Here is a 21,008-nt window from a genome sequence, read left to right as displayed (position 1 = left end):
AGGGATCTGTCCTAGAGGGGCAGAAACTTGACACTGACATATAGCCCCACTGCCTCTCTTCTCTGCCTCTCTGCGCCCTGTGGCTCTGGGAGACTGGGCTCGGAGGCCCTGGCCAGCGAACCCAGCCAGAGCCTGGCCATTTAGGCTTAGCCAACTTCCCTGGCATCTGATCCCTTGTATTTGGAGAGGCTCTTGCCCTGTCTCTAGAGGTGAACTTCCTTTATTGTCTGAGTGAGTCACCCTCACAGACATCCATCACCTCAATCTTGAAACTGGTCACATCTCCATAGGTTGATTTTGGGTCCTTGGTATAAGGGCTGGCCAACTGCTAAGTGACTTGATTTTTGAGACTGATGCTCATAGATTGGCTTTATTGGTTTGGACTGGCTAAAAGTGTACACCAGTGTCATGTGCTGGAGATGTGGCATTCCCAACCAGCTTTACAGAAAGTTTAAGAAAAACTCTCCATGTTGGTAAGTCTGCAAAATTTTCTCCACCCTCCCATGCTAGCAAAGGTCAGGCTGTCTATGGTTTACGTAGCTAGGGGAATTACACCACTGAGCCAGTGGGTGGTTTCTAGTTTTATTGAAAGTTCTTATGTGACATTTCTGAGTTCTGCTAGCTGTGGGCTGAATAAATGTTCATAGCTATGACAGACCCCTCTGTACTTCCATTTTCTGAGAAGTATTCATGAGGGAGGAGATGGGACTTATAGGCCTATCAAGGTTCCTGACTGCCTAGGTGGTCTTCTGTGAATTGTCTGCAGTATATGGGCTCAAAAATTGGAAGGACCACAGCCCTGCTTCTTGGTGGTGTTTTTCAGAGCAAAAAAACCTAATTATTTATTTATAAAAATTCTAAAATGCTCTGTGTTCCCTATTTCCCCATTCAGTGACATGTCATCCCTCCCCATCATCACCTAGACTGAAAACCTGAACGAATCATTTATTCCTCCCTCCCTACACTCCTCTCATCCAGTCATTTTGATTCTTCTTTCCAAATATATTCTTCCTCTGCCCCCTCTTCTTTGTATGGGGCTTGAACTCATGATTGAGATCAAGAGCGGCATGCTCTACAGACTAAGCCAGCCAGGTGCCTCTTCTTTGTAATTTGTATTGTGATCAGCTGACCTAGTGAACTCACAGCTGGATTTTTTTTATATATTCCAGAATGGACTACCCAATCCAGTGTCTCTACCATTTCTATTATGCCACTACCAAATTCAACTCTCTGACTCTGGCTTCCTTTTACTGTGTCTCTCTCCTACTCAGAAGTTTTGGAATTGTACTAGCCCATTTTCTGAGAATGGGCTAAAATCAGTAAGCCGCTTTTAAAATATCCAGGCATTTGTGGTTTGTCAGCCTGAAACCTGCCAGGGTGGAAGTATATACACGACAGGAACCAGCACGTGCTAAAAGTCAGGATTTTCTTGCTTTTCTTTTGTGTGGATCGGTTTCCTAAACACCACTAGAGACAGTGCCTTCTCACTCCTCACAGTCTGCCCTTTCCTTCCTAGTCCCCTTGGTTCTTGTCAATGCCTGGGTGAAGCTCCTCCATCAAGTGTGCTGACTTTCTGCCCGCCAATCCCCACTCCTGCCCCGTGCTGCTGTACATACAGACAGCCTCCTATCTAGAACAGCATTTCCCTTTTTCACTTGTACTGCTTCCTTTCTTTCCAAATCCTTCAACTCAGTCAAGGTTTATTTAAAGACCACATCTTCTGCAAAACCTCCTTATTTGTTCCAGTCTGAACTCCAGGGAGGTCTCACTCCTTCCTCCTCCTCCTCCTCGGTGGTTCTTTTACCTGCTCTGCTTTATAAAGAAAAAGTCTAAGAAAATTAACCTAACTTCTCATGGTTTCCTGCCTAGATTGGCAGATTTTTTTAAGGGCATAGGCTATCTTGTATCCTTTTGTATCCTGAGTGACTAGCCAAGTTCTAGGTACAGGGTAAGCGGTAAATGCTAAGTGGATGCCATGGTTGTAAGTACTTTGTAAACAGTAACAGTGAGATTGACATAAAGAACCTCATTAAAAATTATTGTGATTATTTCACATGTACACACACACTCATTTATTCAGCTTTGAGGAGAAAAAACAATCTTGTTTCCTTATTTATAAACCAATAAGTGATAGTACTTTGGTTTGTCTTGGCTTCCTTGGTTTATCCTAAGCAAAGAGGAGAAGCAGAATAGAGACAAAGGAAATTGTTTGGGGGCTCCAGGGTAACTGCTTCCAGAAAATGGTAAAGTTGTATTCGTGACAAGGGGAGATTTACCGGCTTATCATTAGACAACTTTTTTAAATGATGAAATCCTAGGGGGAATGGAAACAATTGTTTTTCTAGATCTTTCTTTTGCATAGCTGAGTGGGTAAAGAGGCTTTGGAAGTATTTTTCCTGAAATCTATAATGGAAGTTCCTTACCAGTGAACAAAAATGGGCAATTTTCTTAAAACATTTATACCTATTCAAACACATTGCAATGGTTGCTAATGCCACTATGGTTAGTAAATTACTTGGTTGTTTCCAGTATCTGTTGTATCAACTTTGCTATTGTGTTAATTAGCCTTGTGAGCTTGGGCGGGTCTTTTGATGACTTAAGGCCTCCCGTGTTTTTTTTCTTCTTCTATTAAATGACAGGTTGGAAATATAAGATTGTTGAGGTCTTTTCTAGCTCAACCATTCTGAGATCATGATGTGGGTCTGAAGATCAGGAGCATTCACTTGTTGATGGGGTTTTAAAATTCTGTCTTATGGAATGAGAAGAATGGCCTTGTATTTTCCTAGATTAAGCATAATAGAAAGGATCTTTAGGAATCTTAGCATTGATACTTTGGCATACCTATTAGAGTATAGCTATACCTCTCCCCCATTGCTATCTCCTTATTTTGTAAACCATTATGCTTTTGTCTGTCTCTTGCTCTCTGCCTTTTTCTCCACACAGACATGTACACAAGAAGAAACATGAGCAAACCAGTGAGAGTGAGAAACAGTGATGCCGTGAGCTCAAGGTCCACCCGTTGTGTAATAGATTTCAGCTGCAGAGCAGGGGGCACAGCTTAAACAGTCTCCCTTGAAAACAGTTGTGGGGTGAGAACAAGCGGCCAAGAGCAGCCAGCAATAAAATGATCTGAGTTGACCTAGGGAAATACCCAGCAGGGGCCAATTCAGGGAAATGAAGTCCCTTCTGCTCTAATGCAGAGCAGGGAATACAAGTGACCTGGCCCAACTGAGAGATCTCTTCCACCCCAGCGGATCCTGTACTATTAATATCTGCCAGCTGCAGGCCCAGAGCATCCCCCTGCTGAGATCAAAGAGCCCCTATCTTAGCTGGAACAAGGTCATCTTCACAGAGCTGTAAAAGCGAGCCCTGGCTGGCTGAAGGGACCTCTATGGGGGAGGAGAACTCAGGAGATGGGGAGGTGCTCTCTCACGCTCCTTTAATCTCGGCTGACCAGCTGTTGCCCTCCCAGTGTTTGTAAAGTTGAGAGTTCTTTGTTTTTGTGTTGCTAGTTTTTTTTTTTCCTTATTAAGTTTATGGCTGGGTTGTTGCTTGGACAATGTAGACCATGTTCACTGCTTGGTTCCATGGTATGATTCCCTTCATTGGAGTTTCATTCCACTGTTGCATTACCTAGCTCCCAGGTAGAAGAGCCAAAGAAGAGAGATGTAGGCCCCAGAGGTCAAGGACTTTCTCCATATTGCTCCTGCCCCATAGCTTTGTGCCTTGAGAAGGAATCAGAGGGCTGATTGAAATTTGAATTTTCCCTATTTCATTAAAATAACTTCTCATAGATGCAGTATGCTTGTCAGTTTTCAGCTTGCCTTTCACAAACATTATTTCACTCAGTGGGAAGAATGGAACCTTCAGGACTTAATGCAAATTGACCAAAATTCACTGCCCTGTGAACTGAACCTAAGGGCAGAAATCCAGATGTCTGGTTTTATAATCTACATTGTTCTTGCCCAGGCACTATGAATCAAAGTATTTTCTTCTTTAGTTTTTCGTTTTGTTGACAGAAACTCAGGCAACTAGATTATTACAAAGTTGAGTGACTGGTTATTGACTCGGTTATTATGACTGTTCTGTGGCCAAGGACATGTTCCTTAGATGCCCTTGCCAGTTTTTCCTAGTGGAGATCGAAAATACTAAGGATGACTGGATCTCCGTTCTAGGGAATATCCCTTTTCCCTGTAATGATCAATAGAGAAAGGATCTAACAGTCCAACTGGCCTAAGACTCCATAGCCTGTTCTGAAGTCACCTGGGATTTGGGCAGAAGGACCAGCTGGGCTCCTGTCCACACAAGCACAGTTGGTAGGTGAGGTTGACGTCTGGTGACAGTGGGGCCTGTGTAAGATTGAAGCTCTGCTCAACCTACACCGTTGGCTTCTTCTCCTCCGATGATTTAATGGGATAGCAGTCACTTCAGTATGATGACCTGGCCCATTTCAGAGCCCCAGATGGCTTTATGGAAAGGAAGACATTATTAGGCTGCCATCCTGGCATTCAGCATCTGGCATGTTAGTATCCTTTTAACTGCATTAATATTTTTTGATGGACAATAGCACTCAAAAACTAAAAATTAAAAGTGCATGGATGGGTAAAGGAAAGAACACAAGAAAGAAAGCAGTACTTACTAGAACCGAGAGGGTTTCTAGTTTTAGTAGTGGAAGCCTTTCTATTCCAGTTGGATTGATGGCTGATTTCATGTGCAAGAGAAAGTATTTTGGGATTCATACTCTTTAACAAACCATCCCTGCAAAAAGCTGGAGTCCATTTGAAAGATTATATGCAAGTGCATGGCTTGTGTCTCTTTTAAAATAAATTCAGCAAGCAAAAGCAGCTCAGAATGGTTGGGGCGAATCAGGGACTCATGGTTGTGAAAGAAGCAGACTTCAAAGCATGGTATGAATTTTCAAGTTTTATTTCCACTCTTGCTTTCCAGCTGGATCTGCTCTGGATTTACTGCAGGATGTTTGAAAATGTCGCTCCCTGCTAATCTCAGACAGTTGCTATGATCAATGGTTTCTTTCATTTCCGATAAAAAAACACTGGTGTTTCTGCTTAAATTGTGTGTACTTTCAGCTTTATTATTATAGTTGTAATTTATTGTCCGGCATTACCCAAATTTGTAATCCATTAACCACAGACTTTGGGGTGGGTTGGTCAATTTAGCAAAGCTCTCTCCACACTTTAGCTCCAAGGCCCTCCATAGCCCAATCCCAAACTAAAAATGTGCATTGGTTTGGGTAGGACCTTGTACAAATGAGTATGGGTGGAACAGCTTTAAAAATCCACCTCTCAGGCATATGGTGCAGGTTGGCTGTAATGGCTTTGAAAACATAAAGTGTCACCATGTGACAATGAGGTTAATGTTAACAACTGTGATCAGCATTGTTGACCTTAACATTTCTGTAGTATTTTAGAATGTCTTACGATGATGAATCACTTAAACCACCTCAAGCCACTGAAGCCTGAAGCCTGAAGGAGAGAAGGGAGCTGCTCAAAGGCCACACAATAAGTGGGAAGTGGTGGAACCTAGAACAAGTTAGAGCCTGTCCTGTGAAATCCTAGATTTGGCTACTGCTGCCCCTTAGGTTTTGGATAAAAATGTTTAAGTGTCCTGGTGACCTTTCAATTTCTGATTCCAAAGCCACAGACATATACCGACACACACAACCTCACATGCTTCCATTCACAAGGAACACACACCTGTCCATGCTCTACCCTCCCTAGTATTCAAGAATCCGAGGCACTTAGCTGGGTGTATATATTTCTTCCAGCAACTGTTCAGATGCCACGAAAGGCCTAATTTATAGGAAAAGATTAAAAGGACCAAAACCCTATATTGTTTGGCTAAAGAAAATCTACTTATTATATGAGGTAGAGGCAGCTAGAATCGAGAGAGGGTGGGCAGAGCCTACAAAGGTCTGACAAGCTGTGAATCTCAAAAGGGAGAAGAACGTGCTGAAGATGTCCAGCAGGGAGACCAGGGGGTTATAGGATCAAGGCAGAAGGACCAACAGGAGAGAAAAAGAACATTGAAGTCAGCCACTACGAAGTATTTCTTGGTCAGGAGCTCTATTTTTCTAGTGATAGTTTGCCAAAGAGAGATATATTTGAAGCATGAGGTGCATTACGATCAAATGAGAGGAGAGAGAGCTTTCTTGGGGTGCAGTCTTTGAAGTGGCTCATGGGAAGGCTGGGCTAGAAAATACTTTTGTAAGTATTTTCCTCTTACCCTCAGACTTCTTCACTACTTAGGATTTACTGGCTAATTTCCCAGATTTACACATGTTCCTGTTAACATCTCAGTGTCATGAAGGCAGAAAGGACAAGATCACCAAAGCCAGTTTTGTCAACTGTTTCAACTACAGAGAAGAGGGGCCAGAAGCCCAAGAATGGGATCCAACAGGGGGTGTGATCCCAGAGGGCTTCAAGTTGGAAGGATTTTCTGAGACAAGCTCCATGTTTACCATCATCAAAGAGAATTCAATACCAAATATGAGAGGCCTCTAGGTCAGAGATCATAAAGAAGGGATGAAGGGCTGGTTTCTAGGAGTGGTGCCCAGGGAATAACTTAGTTTGCATTGTAATGTGACATGAAAAACATTCAGAATGCATTTGTGATGTTTACTAGGATTTGGGGAGGATTATAATAGGGTCTGGCAAGGTGGTCTAGCCCAAGGACAGTCCAGCTGAGCTCTGACCAAGGCTCAGGTCTCTCTGAGGGCTTTGCTTTTCCTCATTTTTCTGATAAGCCACTAAATAAATTCTAGTTGGATTAAGCTGCATTTCAGTCAGTTATACTGACATTTCCGATGCAATAGCTGCATTCCTGCATATATCAGCATAGTTTTAGAGCTATGGCCCCTCCAAAAAAAACCCTTTTTGGCTGGATGAAGAGACTTTCCTTTTTTTTTTCTATGAAGAGACTTTCAAGTGCCTTCCAGCCTACAATTTTATGAGTTGTGGAGCCTCTACTATATGCACTATGTTAATGTTATAGGAAATCCAGAAATGAGCAAGATATGGTCCTTGCCCACAAGATATTTACAGTGTAATTTGAATATAGTTCTAAAGGAGAACATTATTGGTAGAATGTGGGTGGTGCTTTCAGCCAAGATGGTATGCACCACAGCCTCCAGGATTTAGGAAGAGGAGCACATCTCTTTCAGCAGAGAGGAATCCGAAGGGCCCAGGGAGGAAGGTGTAAGAGACAGCCCTGAGGGATAGATAGGATTTCAACAGACAGAGAAGAGTAGAGATCAGGAAATGCTATGCACTAAGACATTAAGTTCAAACTGGGCCATGTCCTGCCCTTATCTTTTGTCATTCTTCCCCTCTCTGTTCTAACCTCATAGCCCACTCTCCTGTTTCTCAAATTCACCAAAGTGAATTTGGTGGGCTTTTGCATTTGTTCCATCCCACTGACTGGAACACTTGTCCAGATCTCTCCATGGCCTCCTCTCTCACTGCATTCCGTCTTGCTCAAGTGTCATCTTCTCCGAGATGTCTTCCTTCACCTCTCTAAGTTGGGACCCCTGTCCCCTTCCCATCATCTTCTATCTTCCAAGCCTGCTTTATTTTTCTTCATTGCCCTTATCACTACCTGACCTCATATTATAAATTTGTCTATGGGTTCAATGTCTGCCTCCTGTGCCTTCATATAATTTCCTCAAGGGCAGGGACTCTTCCTTGGTTGCTCTTGTATTCTGTAGTTCCTGGAGAATACTCAACAAATATGGGATCTGTGTTGTAGGGAAATGCAGGATATGCTGGGAAGAGGGCAAAGAAGCCTCACTTACCTGGGGTGGTCATTTACAATAAATCTAGAAATAGATTGGGGCCAGACTTTGAATGCCAGACTGAATTTAGATTTTCATGCTAAAATGATCATAACTATACCCTTTCAAGACAACCTGGATGAGATGTGTAGGATGATTTAGGGGTAGGCAGATTAGAAGTAGGGAGACAATGAACTCATCAAATATTTAGGGAAATGGGGCACCCATTATGCACCAGAAACTATACTTAGTGCTAAGTATACAGAGATGGAAGAATGACATTGTAGATAGAGGATGTATCAATATCAAAGATATGATGGGAAGAGCATGGTCATTTGAAAAACTGCAAGAATTCCTTATGGCTGGGAGTACAGGAGGGATGTATGAGAAATGCAAAGGATGAGACTTGAGAAGCAGACAATGTGGATTATGGACATCTGGCATGCCACAGTAGGGAGTTTATGATTTTTCCTGAAGCCCCGGTGAGAAGAATGTGAGGATAATCCATTGGCAACACGTCATTTCCTTGATCAACATGATTAATGAGGCTTATTTGACTGGCTAGGAACGTTTCTCTTTCCTCCCTTACAGTTCCATGTGCATCCTTTCCAAAGCCACATGCTCAATCAAAGAAGATGGATGATCTTCCCAGATAGAATAGGGCTATTCTTTTGTCAAGGATATGGAGAGGTTGTGTTTCTACACCAGAACCTTTATTCCAGTGGTTCTCAAACTTCAGCCTGCATCAGAATCATCAGGCGGGGGGTGGAAAATATTAAATACACATTGCTGGGCTCCCACTCTGAGTTTCATTCAGTCCTGGGAGGGGCCAGATAATTTGAATTTCTAACACATTCTTAGAGTTGTTGTTAATACTGCTGGTCTAGGGACCACACTTGGAGAACTATATTTTATTCAGTGAGTCTCTTATCTGTATTAGGCACCGAGAATACCAAGATGTATGTGTCTCACCTGAGCTCTCAAGGAGACTTTTTTTTTTTTTTAGATTTTATTTATTTATTCATGAGAGATACCAAGAGAAAGGCAGAGACATAGGCAGAGGGAGAAGCAGGCTCCCTAGAGGAAACTTGATGTGGGACCCCAGGATCATGCCCTGAGCCAAAAACAGATGCTCAATCACTGAGCCACTCAGATGCCCCAAGAAGACTATCTTAAGAGAGGATATAGGCATGTTAGAAGGACTCATGGTCCCTGTTTTGTCACCACTGGTGTTTTCTTCAGGCTTTGTCCCAGGTCTGTGATAGCATAGTTACTACACTCTTTGGGGCCTTTTTGGTAGCAAGAAACAGAAAGTCACTGGAGTTTGCTAACAAAACATTAGGACTATTATTAACAGTAGCTAACAGTATGGACCACATATTGTATGTCTGGCATTGTACATCCATTGTTGCAATGAATCTTTACAATACCCCTCTGAGGTGGATGGTAATCACTATCCTATTTTATAGATGAACTGAGGCTTAGAAAACAACACAATTAATAACCGAGCAAGGATTCTAACCCAGAAGGCTGGCTCCAGAACTTACATTTTTCTCCACCAGGTTCTTCTGTAAGGATGCATGGCTGTGTGCAAGCAGGAACTAAAATATGGCCCAAATACATAGGAATCGGAAAGATTGAAACTTAGGTCATTCTCTTCATTTTTCTCATCCCTACCTCAGCTTTCCATGGCACTGGCCCTTGACATTATGATCTGGTCGGCCCAATTTATCTCTTTACACTTGGATTCTGTGGATGGGTTGTCCTTTGACCCCGTCACCCATGGCTAAGAAGTCATATGAACATCATATCCGACGTATCTTTTCAATGAGGTACATGGATAAGGGGCACTTTCCTTTTATAACAGGTTATGTATGAAGGGCAGATTCCCCTACACCAACATAACATCTAGTTAAGAGAACTTTGTCCAACTAAGCAGATATCATTATGAATTTACTTATAAACCCAGAGGTGTGTGTACCCATCAGAGGTATGTGTCAATACCATCAGTCACATCCATTCTCAGAATCCTCTCCTCTTCTTGATCAACTTTTTGGTATTACTTACCTATTGCTAGCCCATGCCTTTTTTATTTTATTTAATTATTCATGAGAGTCACAGAGAGAGAGAGAGAGAGAGCAGCAGAGACACAGGCAGAGGGAGAAGCAGGCTCCATGCAGGGAGCCCAAGGTGGGACTCGATCCCAGGTCTCCAGGATCACGCCCTGGGCTGAAGGCAGCGCTAAACCTCTGAGCCACCTAGGCTGCCCCAGTCCATGCCTTTGAGCCAATACACTGCTTAAAAAGACAAAACAAAACAGTAACATTTGAAAATATTTTTTTCCCAGTTTCAGATAACCATCTGGTTCTTCTTTGTATCTCCAGTCAACCCTAGAGTTTTTCTTTAGGGGCAAGAGAGGTCTCTTCTATTTATCTGGAACCTACTACGATTCTAAATAATTATTATCTGATGAGACATGAAGCCTAAGCTTACCTGTGTGTAAATCACCTCCTATTCAGGGACATGTGACCAGCATATTGAAACAGACTCATCCTGTGGTCAGTCATCATTTACCACTGCTTAAGACAAGATAAGCCAGAGAAGCCAAGATGAGAGCTGGGTGACAGAAATATGTGCAGTGGAAAACTCCAGATCTATAAGTTCCATCCTTTCCACAATTTATGACATGCTGGGAACAAAATTACTCCCTAAGCTCAGGAAAGGGTCTGAGTTTTATGGGTTAAATGCAAGTGTGTGTGTGTGTGTGTGTGTGTGTGTGTGTGTGTGTGTTAGGGAGGGGCTCCTGTGTTTTAATAGAAGACTGCGGTCTTTTTAGGTTCTGATGTTGATTTTCTTAACCATGTTTCTAAACTAATAGACCCATACGAGCAGCTAAGAGGATCTAAGTTTCTTGGGAGTATTACTTCTAGCCATAGAGGACGGGTGATACTCAAGTGGGCCAAGAATTAAGGAAACAAACTTTATTTTGTTTTTAAATATAATATATAGACAAATGAGGCTAGAAGCAAAGTAAGTGGCTTCTAAGTTAATCGACAAAGAGTATATGTCCCCAAGATAGCTGTAGACCAGAGATAGAATAAATCATTGAAATCTTTAAAGTTAGAGCCCAGGAAACAAACATCAATGAATAAGTGGCTGCCAGACCTTAAGGGGTAGATCCAAAGCCCAACCAGAAAGACCCTCTTGGCTCCTTCAGGCACCAAACTGGAACCAAGAAAAATAGCTTATACTTTGATATGATGATACAAAATTCTGATAAATTAGCAAAAGGAAAAAAAATCTTGTGGTCATTAGAAGGTAAACTCCTTGAGGATAGGAATCTTTATTTATTTTGTTCACTACTGGATCATCAGAGCCTATTATACTGCCTGGTATAGTAGTTACTCAATAAATATTTGATGAATAGATGAGGCACCTACAGCTACAAAGTGAGGGCAATCAAAGAATCATTTATTTATTTATTTATTTATTTATTTATTTATTTATTTATTTATTTTCAAAGAATTATTTAAAGCTTTGGATATGTATTTCCCTTAAAGAAGCATGAAACCACTATTGTGATTTTTCTCACCAGACATAATCATACATGCTTTAAAATTCCTCCAAAGTGCAGTCAGCTTTAACTATGTACCTGCCCTGACTATGTGACAAAGTACATTAGGCAGTGCAGGCAAAGTGTCAGAAGGGACAGAACAGGAGCCTAATAACTCTGCTTTTGAAGAGGAAATCTCCCCCATTTACACCAGCATGGCAATTAAATCTGTTGAGTCTGATATGGATATTTATTAGGGGCTTACTATCTACTAGGTCCTGTGCTAGGCAAATGCTAAGGGTACAAAGACAAAAGCTACAGTCCCTGCTCTTTACAAAGCTCACAGTCAGGTAGGGAGAAGTGTGATGGAGGAGTAAGCAAAGTGTGCTCTGAAGGCTCTGGGTGGAGGATCTTGCTGGGAAGCACACAGGAGTACTGGTTTGGAGATGGGAGTTCTCTAGGAAGGCTTTCCAGTGAGAAGAACCTTGAGTTGTACCTTGAAGGATCAATAGCAGTCCCAAGAGGAGAAAGAGGATGGCAAGGTGCTCCTGGCCTCGAGAAAAGCCCATGTAATGGGCTAGAGGTAGGGCATCACAGGAGACCCGTGGGAGGGGTGTTATGGCTGGCATGGAAGAGAGTGGCACGAGGTCCGTCTGTCAAGATAGGCAGGGGCCAGGTTGTGAAAGGTGTTACTCATCATGCCAGTAACTTTGAATTCTTTCCTGAGGATGAGGGGGGAGCCATTGAAACAGGCAAGAGACAGGATTATTTTGTGGTTCAAAGAGTTTTCTCAGAGAGTGATACACAGGTTAGAGAGAATGGGGATGAAAGCAGAGAACCTGGATTTTGATCTCTTTGAGGGGAATCATTTTTTTTTTATTTATTTATGATAGTCACAGAGAGAGAGAGAGAGAGGCAGAGACACAGGCAGAGGGAGAAGCAGGCTCCATGCACCGGGAGCCCGACGTGGGACTCGATCCCGGGTCTCCAGGATCGCGCCCTGGGCCAAAGGCAGGCGCCAAACCGCTGCGCCACCCAGGGATCGAGGGGAATCATTTTTGAGTGGGAATAGCCTTAAATTTCTCAAGGTAAAGGAAACTTCATAATAAGCTTTAACCATCCTAAAGTCTGGGTGGCCTGGTCTGGTTCTGATTTTCCACCTCATCAACCTGGGAGAGATTTCTTTGGTGCATCACACCTCTGAATAGCATCAGATGAGCCTTCCCTTTATCAAGGCACCTTATAGTTAGAAATGGCTTCTCTGTAATTCTTTGCCAGGTGGTGAGAAAAATAGCAAATGATTTAAGCGGCACTATGGAAATTAATATGTTTTGTGTTCCTTTTGCTATTGATAATGATGAGTGTCCCATACGTGTCATATATTATACTGAGCATGAAAATTGTCAACAGCTTTGTGGGGTTCAATTACTATCTCCATTTTAGAAACAAAAAAAAACTGAAGCATGGAGCATTTATATAAGCTGCTGATGGTCAGCTAACTAGTGATTAGCTGGGATTCAAACCCAGAGAGTCTGGCTTCAGAGTCTGTGCTCTTGACCAGTACAGTATACTCACTTCTACAAGGTGATCATACAACTACCTCATTGAGCTTATGATCACATATTTCTGCTTGCCATTGCCAGAGTTGAGAGAATCCTAGGCTAATTGATATGATAATTGTGATCATTTTTTTGTAGACACCCTGAAATGTCTTTACAGACAGACATTAGAGAAGAGGTGTTTTTAAGCAGTAGACAAAGCACTGCATTTGGAATTAGGAGGTCTATTTTCAAGGACCAGTTCTGCCACAAACCATCTGTGTTATTTTGAGCAAGTCACTTAACTTCTCTGGGCCTTGATTCCCTCCATCACATATGTAGGGTGCTGCCTTAGGTGATGTCTTGTGAAGTTGGCTTCTTCAAAGGGCAAACTGATACTTTCTTTTTCAAATTTCAAGCTTCTCTTTTTCTCCTTTAAAGATGAACAAAGCAAATCTCAGACTGGACCAAGCTCTCTATTTACATTTGGGCCCATCCTTTTGTCACTTATTATTTTACTGGTTATGTAGAAAGCAATCTTCACATTTTTTTGAATACACACCCATCATCTTTGGGCACACTACCCAAAATATATAAAACTGCTATCTGTGAATTACAGAGCTACTATGCTGTGAGGTTATATAAAAAACACCAGAAATAGAGGCCTTAAAAAAAGAAATAGATTCTAATATTTTCTTCCCACATCCCAGTGAGTCATCATATGGCTGCCACTAATGTCATGGGGACAGTTGGATTTTCTCCCTTCCTTGTTTTCATTGTAGCATTCTTTACTGTCCCCAAAAGAATGAGACTTGAGTGCCAGCTCCATTCTTTCAATTGTTCATTCATTCACGTATGAAGCATCTGTCATGTAAAAACCTAGCTGGGGGGATCCCTGGGTGGCTCAACGGTTTGGCACCTGCCTTTGGCCCAGGGCGCGATCCTGGAGTCCCGGGATCGAGTCCCGCGTCGGGCTCCCGGCATGGAGCCTGCTTCTCCCTCTGCCTGTGTCTCTGCCTCTCTCTCTCTCTCTCTCTCTCTCTCTCTCAAATAAAAAAAAAACCTAGCTGGGTGTTCAGGGGTAACAAGAACAATATTAGGCTTGGCCTCTGCCCTCTAGAACATAAAGACTAATTCTAATTTTTGTCAGCCTTATCTTGGAATCCTAGAATTCCTTCATACCGTAATGAAGCCAAACCTTACATCTGAACAGGGTGTATGTGGTGTACCACAACGGATAGGACAGGAAAAGATAAGAAATGAAAAGGCCAGAATATGAAGTCCACACACATGAGCCAGTTAAAGTCACACTAAGCATAGACTTAGTGAGTTGCCAGGATGAGGGGGGCAGATTTTAAATGTTCTGGGGCACTCATGGAAAGGGGAGACCATCACAATCTTTTGGTGGCTTGGGCCACCATCTTAGGATATGAGGACATCGTGAAGATGGACTCCCTGACCAGTCTGTCCTGAATCACAGTGTGTGCAGGGCCCTATATTTCAGCCCATAGATAACCTCCATCGCTCATAAAAGTACAGGCTGTAAATTAGCCACGCATTTTACTGAGGACTCACCAGGCTGGCCAAGGTAGCTCTGTGTAGCTTAGCACCTGTGGTGGGTGACTGTTTTTCTTGACCAGTTGTTTCATGAGCACCAAATCAGATAAACTGCACTTGGTTCCTATGCTCACTCCAGACACAAACAATTAAGCACATCCTGTTGGAATAGTCATGTTAGGGAACCTGGCTTTCCTGTGCTGATCATCTGGTTTTCCTGCCCCTCCGGGTCAGAGTTTGGAGAAGCTGTCGAGGCAACCTTGAGAAAGCTGTTAACCCTTAAAAGGGGTTTAGCTGTTCACCAAATATATTCGAAAATGGTTTGCAGCCAAAGCCTTACCACATATGACAGTTTTCAGTAATTATCAAAATCAGGATTTCATTAGCTTTACCCTCTATTCAGTGCTGGCTTAGAGAAGTCAGAGGTTGTGATTAATGGATCCTTTCTTTTCTGGTTTTTATAACCAAGTTGCCCTCTCAAGCTGAGGTAGTCACCTTGTACCTCAGTTTATTCATCTGTGAACTGGGGTAAAGTTGCTGTGCTTCTGGTGAAATTCACAAACAAAACCTCATTTGGTTGGGTTTCAGATTTTGTGAGAAATCACTTTCCTTCATGAGAATACACAGATCAGCTGAGACTAGCATGATTGATTCTAGAAGAAGCCCAAGCTGAACAGCTCTCTGAAGGAGTCATCCGAAATTGGTACACATGACCTGGTATGGCCTTTGCCCAACTAGCATTGGGAACTACAGCAGGCATGGAGGAACTGTGATCTTGATATTTTGCCCTACAGATAAACATTCTTGAAAATCTAAGCATATGTGGAATTTGTGATAAGAATGTATTGGGGAAATCTTTGAAAACGTGGAAGTTAGTAATGCCATCTCTTTGGGAAGATGTACGTCTTTAGAGACTGATGTGAAATTCCAGGGGAAGGACTTGGTGGAGAAAGAGCTGGAAGTGTATGTTCATCACTGGAGGATAGCTTACTGTGTGCCAGGCCATGGATTGCGCCATCAGGAAAGGAATCTAGAAAGGTGAGGAGACTCGTGAGAAAGAAGGTGACTTTTGTTGACAGGTCACTGTTGTTCAGATCCAGTGAGGATGAGAAAGGAAAGCCATAAGCCTGTATGACAGGTTCTTTTGGATTGGACAAAAATATTGATTTTTTTTCTATCTGGAATTTGACAGGGTCAGTTCATGTCTGGGTTTTCAGCACTTAATACAGGGCCCTTTTGTCTAGGGAGGCGGCTGGACTGGTTTTTCCTCCAGGCAGGTGCACAGAGGGCGTTTATTGTAGCCTGAAACACAAACACCAAGCCCCTAGGCCCCGATCCACACACTCTCCAGCGTGGCTCAAGGAAATAAAGTGAACAATGTCTCTTGCAACAGGCAAGCACTGTAAATGCCACTCCTGAATGAAATATTTCTTAAAACTTTGTATCCGTAACTCGATCATCTCTTAAAACTTAATTATATGTTGGGGGGAAAAGGAAGCTATTGGCTCCTCCAGCTGTCCAGGTTGAACAAGCGCGCACAATGGAGCATATCCGATTCTCGGCCTTACTTAGGTAATCAGATTAATATCTCCTGAATTGAATTTACTCTTTTGATATGGAGTCTTTCAGTTGCCTTGTTTTACATCTCGAATTCTGACAAAGCTATGCGGCCTTTGAGTAATTTCCCTGAAATCTATATGCGGGAAGCCTGTTCTCTTTCGAGCACTTTTTGGGACTTGTACCAATTAAATCTGTTTCTGGCACACTTTTAATGGCATACTTTCCCCTGAATCAACAATTGCTCCAAAATCTGAGGTCATTTGTTTAATTTAAAAGCAAAGGTTATGAAACAACCATTTCAGGCTTCACCAGCCAAGCCCCTGTGGCTTTGAAAGGGGCAATGAGACAGGGGCAAGGCTAGTAAATTGGATTTCTTACACACAAAATAAATTAATTACTGTATTTCTGTTAAGTCAGTATCAGACCAGGTCTGTCCACACCATCTCTGCCAACCTCGCTGTCCCTTTCTCTTCAAACACACCCCCTTCTTCTGGGGCTTTCATACTCATGATTGAAGTTCACCCTTTTGCTGTTGTTCTTGCAAAACAAACATCTGGACTGGATTTTTGTCAGCTGGAGTTGAGAGAGAACTGTAAATGATGCAGTGATTTTTTTTTCATCCTTATTAAATGTATTTATAGCCAGTCTGAAACCAGGAAACATGTTTTTAAATGGCTAGAGCCCTTGATTGGAGGTTCTCAAGGAACGTACAGTGGATGGTGTTTTTCCCCTTGCCATGTTCTAAATAATACAAGGATAGAATTACATAATTCCTCATTCAGGTGGTTGTTGGTGTTTTTGCTTTTTTTTTTTTCCCTGAAGGACCCTTCATTAGGATATTTCTTACGTCAGAATTCTTCCATTGTATTAGCTTATCCAATGTGCCTTTCTTTCCATTGGTGAGAGAAAAGGGGATGTAACTGGGGGGGTATTTCTGAAAATTACAGTGATGGAGAGTGAGTTTCTGGTTGTTTGAGACATTAACCAATGGCATGGGCATTTTCTTTTGCCAAAAGAACACAACTTGGATTCTATCCTACCTTTTCCACTTAACAACCTCTAAAATCTGAAAGCTGCAAATCTTAAAGAATTATTCATTTTCTCATTATTTAAGATAATAAAGGGTTCCACAAGGGGCTTAGGAAAATAATTTATAAAATGCTTTGCTGTGCCCTTAGACCTTATTAAATCACCATGCCTTAGGGTTTATATAATTATTTAAGAAACAAAAATCTTCTAGAGGAAGCTGAATCACATGATGATTAATTTTTTTTTTTTGAGATCCCTTCCACTTCTATGATTTGAGATGATTCTTTGATTTTCTTTCACTGTCACTTAAAAAAAAAAGAGTAGAAGGCTGTTTGGGAATAAGGTTTGTTACCCACAGACATTTTCTTCTCCAGAGAAGAGACTGCTCTATTTCCTGCCAGTCATACTTGGGCTGGAACAATAGCGTTTAATGTTCTCCATCTTGCTAAGCATTAGTCTCTGTTGTTATGAAAGTGAATTGAAACCAAATGCACTTTCTATTGGAAAAGCCACCATGGATCTCAGCTCATGGACAATACTGAGTGGGAGGGTGTTATAAAACAGAAGGGACATCCTTGCTATCACATGGAATACCAGCTACTTCACTGCCAGGCCTCTGAACAGCTCTATATTATTTGGTTTCTGCCACTTGAAGATTGCTGTTCCATATTTAGTTCTTAGAAATGTTCACAGATCCTTTAGAGAATTATCTTGCTAATAGACTGGGAAAACTATTCTTACAGCAAGACCCTTCATTAACTAAGAGGGCATACAAGATAGCTCAAGTTCTCTACCAAGAAAGTCAGCTCTGTTTCATCTGTCTGATGGGGAGTGTCAGAGACAGAGCAGCCTCACTGCATGTGGATTTCTGCTGCCCACTTTCTACTTACTGAAGCAGGAGCCGACTCAGTGGCCCTGGTACTTGCTGTGAAAGGAGGACAGGGAGGTCATCACTCATCACCAGCTTCATGATGCAAAGGGCTGTGCATCAGAAAACAACAGGCCCAAGGATAGAGCATTTATTTTCAGGTGGAGAGAAAGGAGAATCACAGAGAGGTAGAGAGATGTAAAAGGCAAAGACGGATCCAGCCGGGCATTAAACACCACTGCATCTTCCAAGAGCAGAGAGCCAAAAAGTTCTGGCTAGTTGTAGCTTTCATTACATTTGGAGAGGAAAATCAGAGGATGGATAAAGGTACCTGCAGAGTAGTTATTAAAGGCTGCTCCATGCTAGGGGTGTGGAATTCTCTGTGCTTAGAAACTTCCACATTATTTTCCTAACAGCAACAATAATGATAAGGATTGTTAATTGCAAAAAAAAAAAAAAGGATTGTTAATTGCTTTTACTAAATCTCCCTAAGTATAAAGCATCTTTAAATGCAGTATCCTTTGTCATAAAACATTGCAACTTAGAGTAGAGTTGGGATCTCTATCTGAGATCTTGTGAGGGAATAGACACAGAGCCTCTGGTGTAGTTCCTCTAACCAAAAGAAATGAATATTCACAGGGATGCCTGGGTGATCAGTGGTTGGGCGTCTGCCTTCAGTTCAGGGCGTGATCCCAGGATCTGGGATCAAATCCCGCATCAGGCTGCTTGTGGGGAGCCTGCTTCTCCTTCTGCCTGTGTCTCTGCCTCTCTCTGTGTCTTTCATGAATAAATAAATACAATCTTAAAAAAAAAAAACAAATGAATATTCACAGCCAATAGTTATTCTAGCATGCTTAGGGAAATCCAAGAGAATGTGGTAACATTATATAAGGAATATTCTTAGACTTACCAAGACATTATATGTAAATCAAGTTGACTAGCTATCATAGGAAACATAATTTAATAAGATTTTTTCATAATTTGATTTTATTCTGCTATATTTTGTGTGAGTTTGACACCATTGTCAGGTATGAACATCTTTCATTTATGTTCCTGCTTTCTATAATTTAAGGCTTTAAAAATTAATTAGTTGGGAATCAGCCAGTTGCCTCATAGAGGCTCCTGGGGAGACTTGTAAACATCACAAGGTTACCTGCTTCTGTCCTGTGCAAATCTCTCCTTCCTCTGGCAAAAGTGGGGGCACAAGTAAGATCAAACTCTCTGTTCCTTCTAGGATAGAAAGAATCACATCAAAACTCTTTGGGCTGTTTGCCCCTCTGGCACCCAAGCCTGATTTCCTCTTAGCACCTGATGAGTTTTTAAGTGTTCACCTTTTTCATCCTCCATGCTTGCACTTTTTAGAAAGCCACGAAGCCTGTAAACCACATGAAACATATGAACATAATATATTGGACAACTCCACGTTATTGTCAGGACTATTGCAGGTCTGAGTGCCTGATGTGGGACCAGTCAGGGTGAAGGTGAGGGGGAAGAAGGCAGTCTTTTTTTTTTTTTTTTTAAAGATTTTATTTATTTATTCAAGAGTGACACAGAGAGAGAGGCAGAAGCAGGCAGGGGGAGAAGCAGGCTGGCTCCATGCAGGCCCAATATGGGACTTGATCCTGGGACGCCGGGATCACACCCTGAGCCAAAGGCAGATGCTCAATCACTGAGCCACCCAGGTGTCCCGAGGGCAGTTTTTTTAAACAGTGGATGGCCTTTCTCTCTAAGGAAAGCTAGTTTGTCTAAAACAAAAGAAGCTCTTTAGAGTGGTGAGCAGCCTTGGGTATTCAAACCAGATTCCAGGCTGTTCTTTTGCTTTTTCCCACTTGACTCCTTTGTGAACCATTTCACGTCCTCTCTCACAGGTGTTTTCAAGACATTACAATCATGGTGCAGCCTCTTCTGTGGAGAAAGTTCAGAGCATGGAGTTCCCCCAGCGGGGAGCCACTCTATCATCAGCGTATCAGAGATGTACCTCATTAGCTAGTGGCCTTTCTTCTATCCCCTCATACTTCCTCATCTCCCATTTATTTAGCCCTGTACACCTCATCTTTGTATGTGTGGAACTCATTCCCTCCAGAAAGTTTCTGTGCATGGAGGAATGTAGACTAGGATGTTGGTACCATGTCCACTTTGTTAACTGCAGCTCAATATGTAATCTAGTAGAAAAGACAAGACCAACAAAATAAATTTTAACAGACTACTCCTAGGCAGCTTTGTCTGAAAAGGAAATAATTATTTTTAAAAAATGAGACTTAAGTAGGCCATTTGGAAAGCAGGCAGTGACTATTTTAAAGGCTCGAAGTTCTTAACATATGTGTGTGCCTTTTTTCCCTCATCTCTTGCCCATAGATAATAGTTTACGTCAAGAGAAAATTCAGGAAAAAAAGCCTTTTTTATTCCCAGGAAATCTGGCCACTGTGTTCTGCAGCCAGTGATAAATGACAATGCCACCAACAGTGACCCAGGACATCCTGAATTCTTGCTCTTATGAAGAGCTTGCATTCTCTTTTCAAAGGGTATCCTGTTCCTATTGCAATCCTCATGCTATCTCAGCTCAAGATCATCTCCCCCTCCCCCATTATCATACTTAAAATAGCACCAGTGCTGTTTAGAAGACTCTACACATAGATGTTGATATCATGATGGGGTGTGTGTGTGTGCAAGGGCTGGATGAAAAAAGAAGGTAGGTGAATATTGGTCCCAAACGTATTATAATTCAGCAAAGCTACCCATTGAAACTCAGCTCTGTGATTTCAACTTATGTTGTGTAAATCAAATATTATTATTATTTTTTAATCAAATATTATTTTGTCCATTTGTGGGCTTAACTACGTTCTGTACATCCACCAAGGTCCCGGTTTGTACTGAATAGTAACACCATGAAAGCGAAATGTATTTTAAGAAAACAAATACTGGCGAAAGGCATTGCACCCAAGAGTAAGTTAGACTTGGACCAGCTGCTTCTGATGAGGAAGACTGACTGAGTCACTTAGTGGGCACTGATACGGCTTCTGGAAGCCGGAAGAGCAAACTTTGGTCCCCTGGAGCTTCTCAGTTGCTTTGTAACCAATGTAGAACCAGTCCACCGTTCTACTTTCCTACCATCTT

The 21,008-nt window shown here is 42.0% G+C and overlaps 1 protein-coding gene across 7 annotated transcripts in view; it reads left to right on the top strand.

Annotated features, from left to right (window-relative positions):
* RAD51B (RAD51 paralog B) overlaps positions 1-21,008 on the top strand; it is a 597,782-nt gene that overhangs the window by 413,469 nt on the left and 163,305 nt on the right. The gene's annotated exons all lie outside the window — the stretch shown is intronic.

The sequence above is a fragment of the Nyctereutes procyonoides genome, unplaced genomic scaffold (assembly GCF_905146905.1).
Source record: "Nyctereutes procyonoides isolate TBG_1078 unplaced genomic scaffold, NYPRO_anot_genome, whole genome shotgun sequence".
Lineage (NCBI taxonomy): Eukaryota > Metazoa > Chordata > Mammalia > Carnivora > Canidae > Nyctereutes > Nyctereutes procyonoides.
Note: the sequence above shows the minus strand (reverse complement) of the source record. Positions and strands in the feature narration are given on the sequence as shown.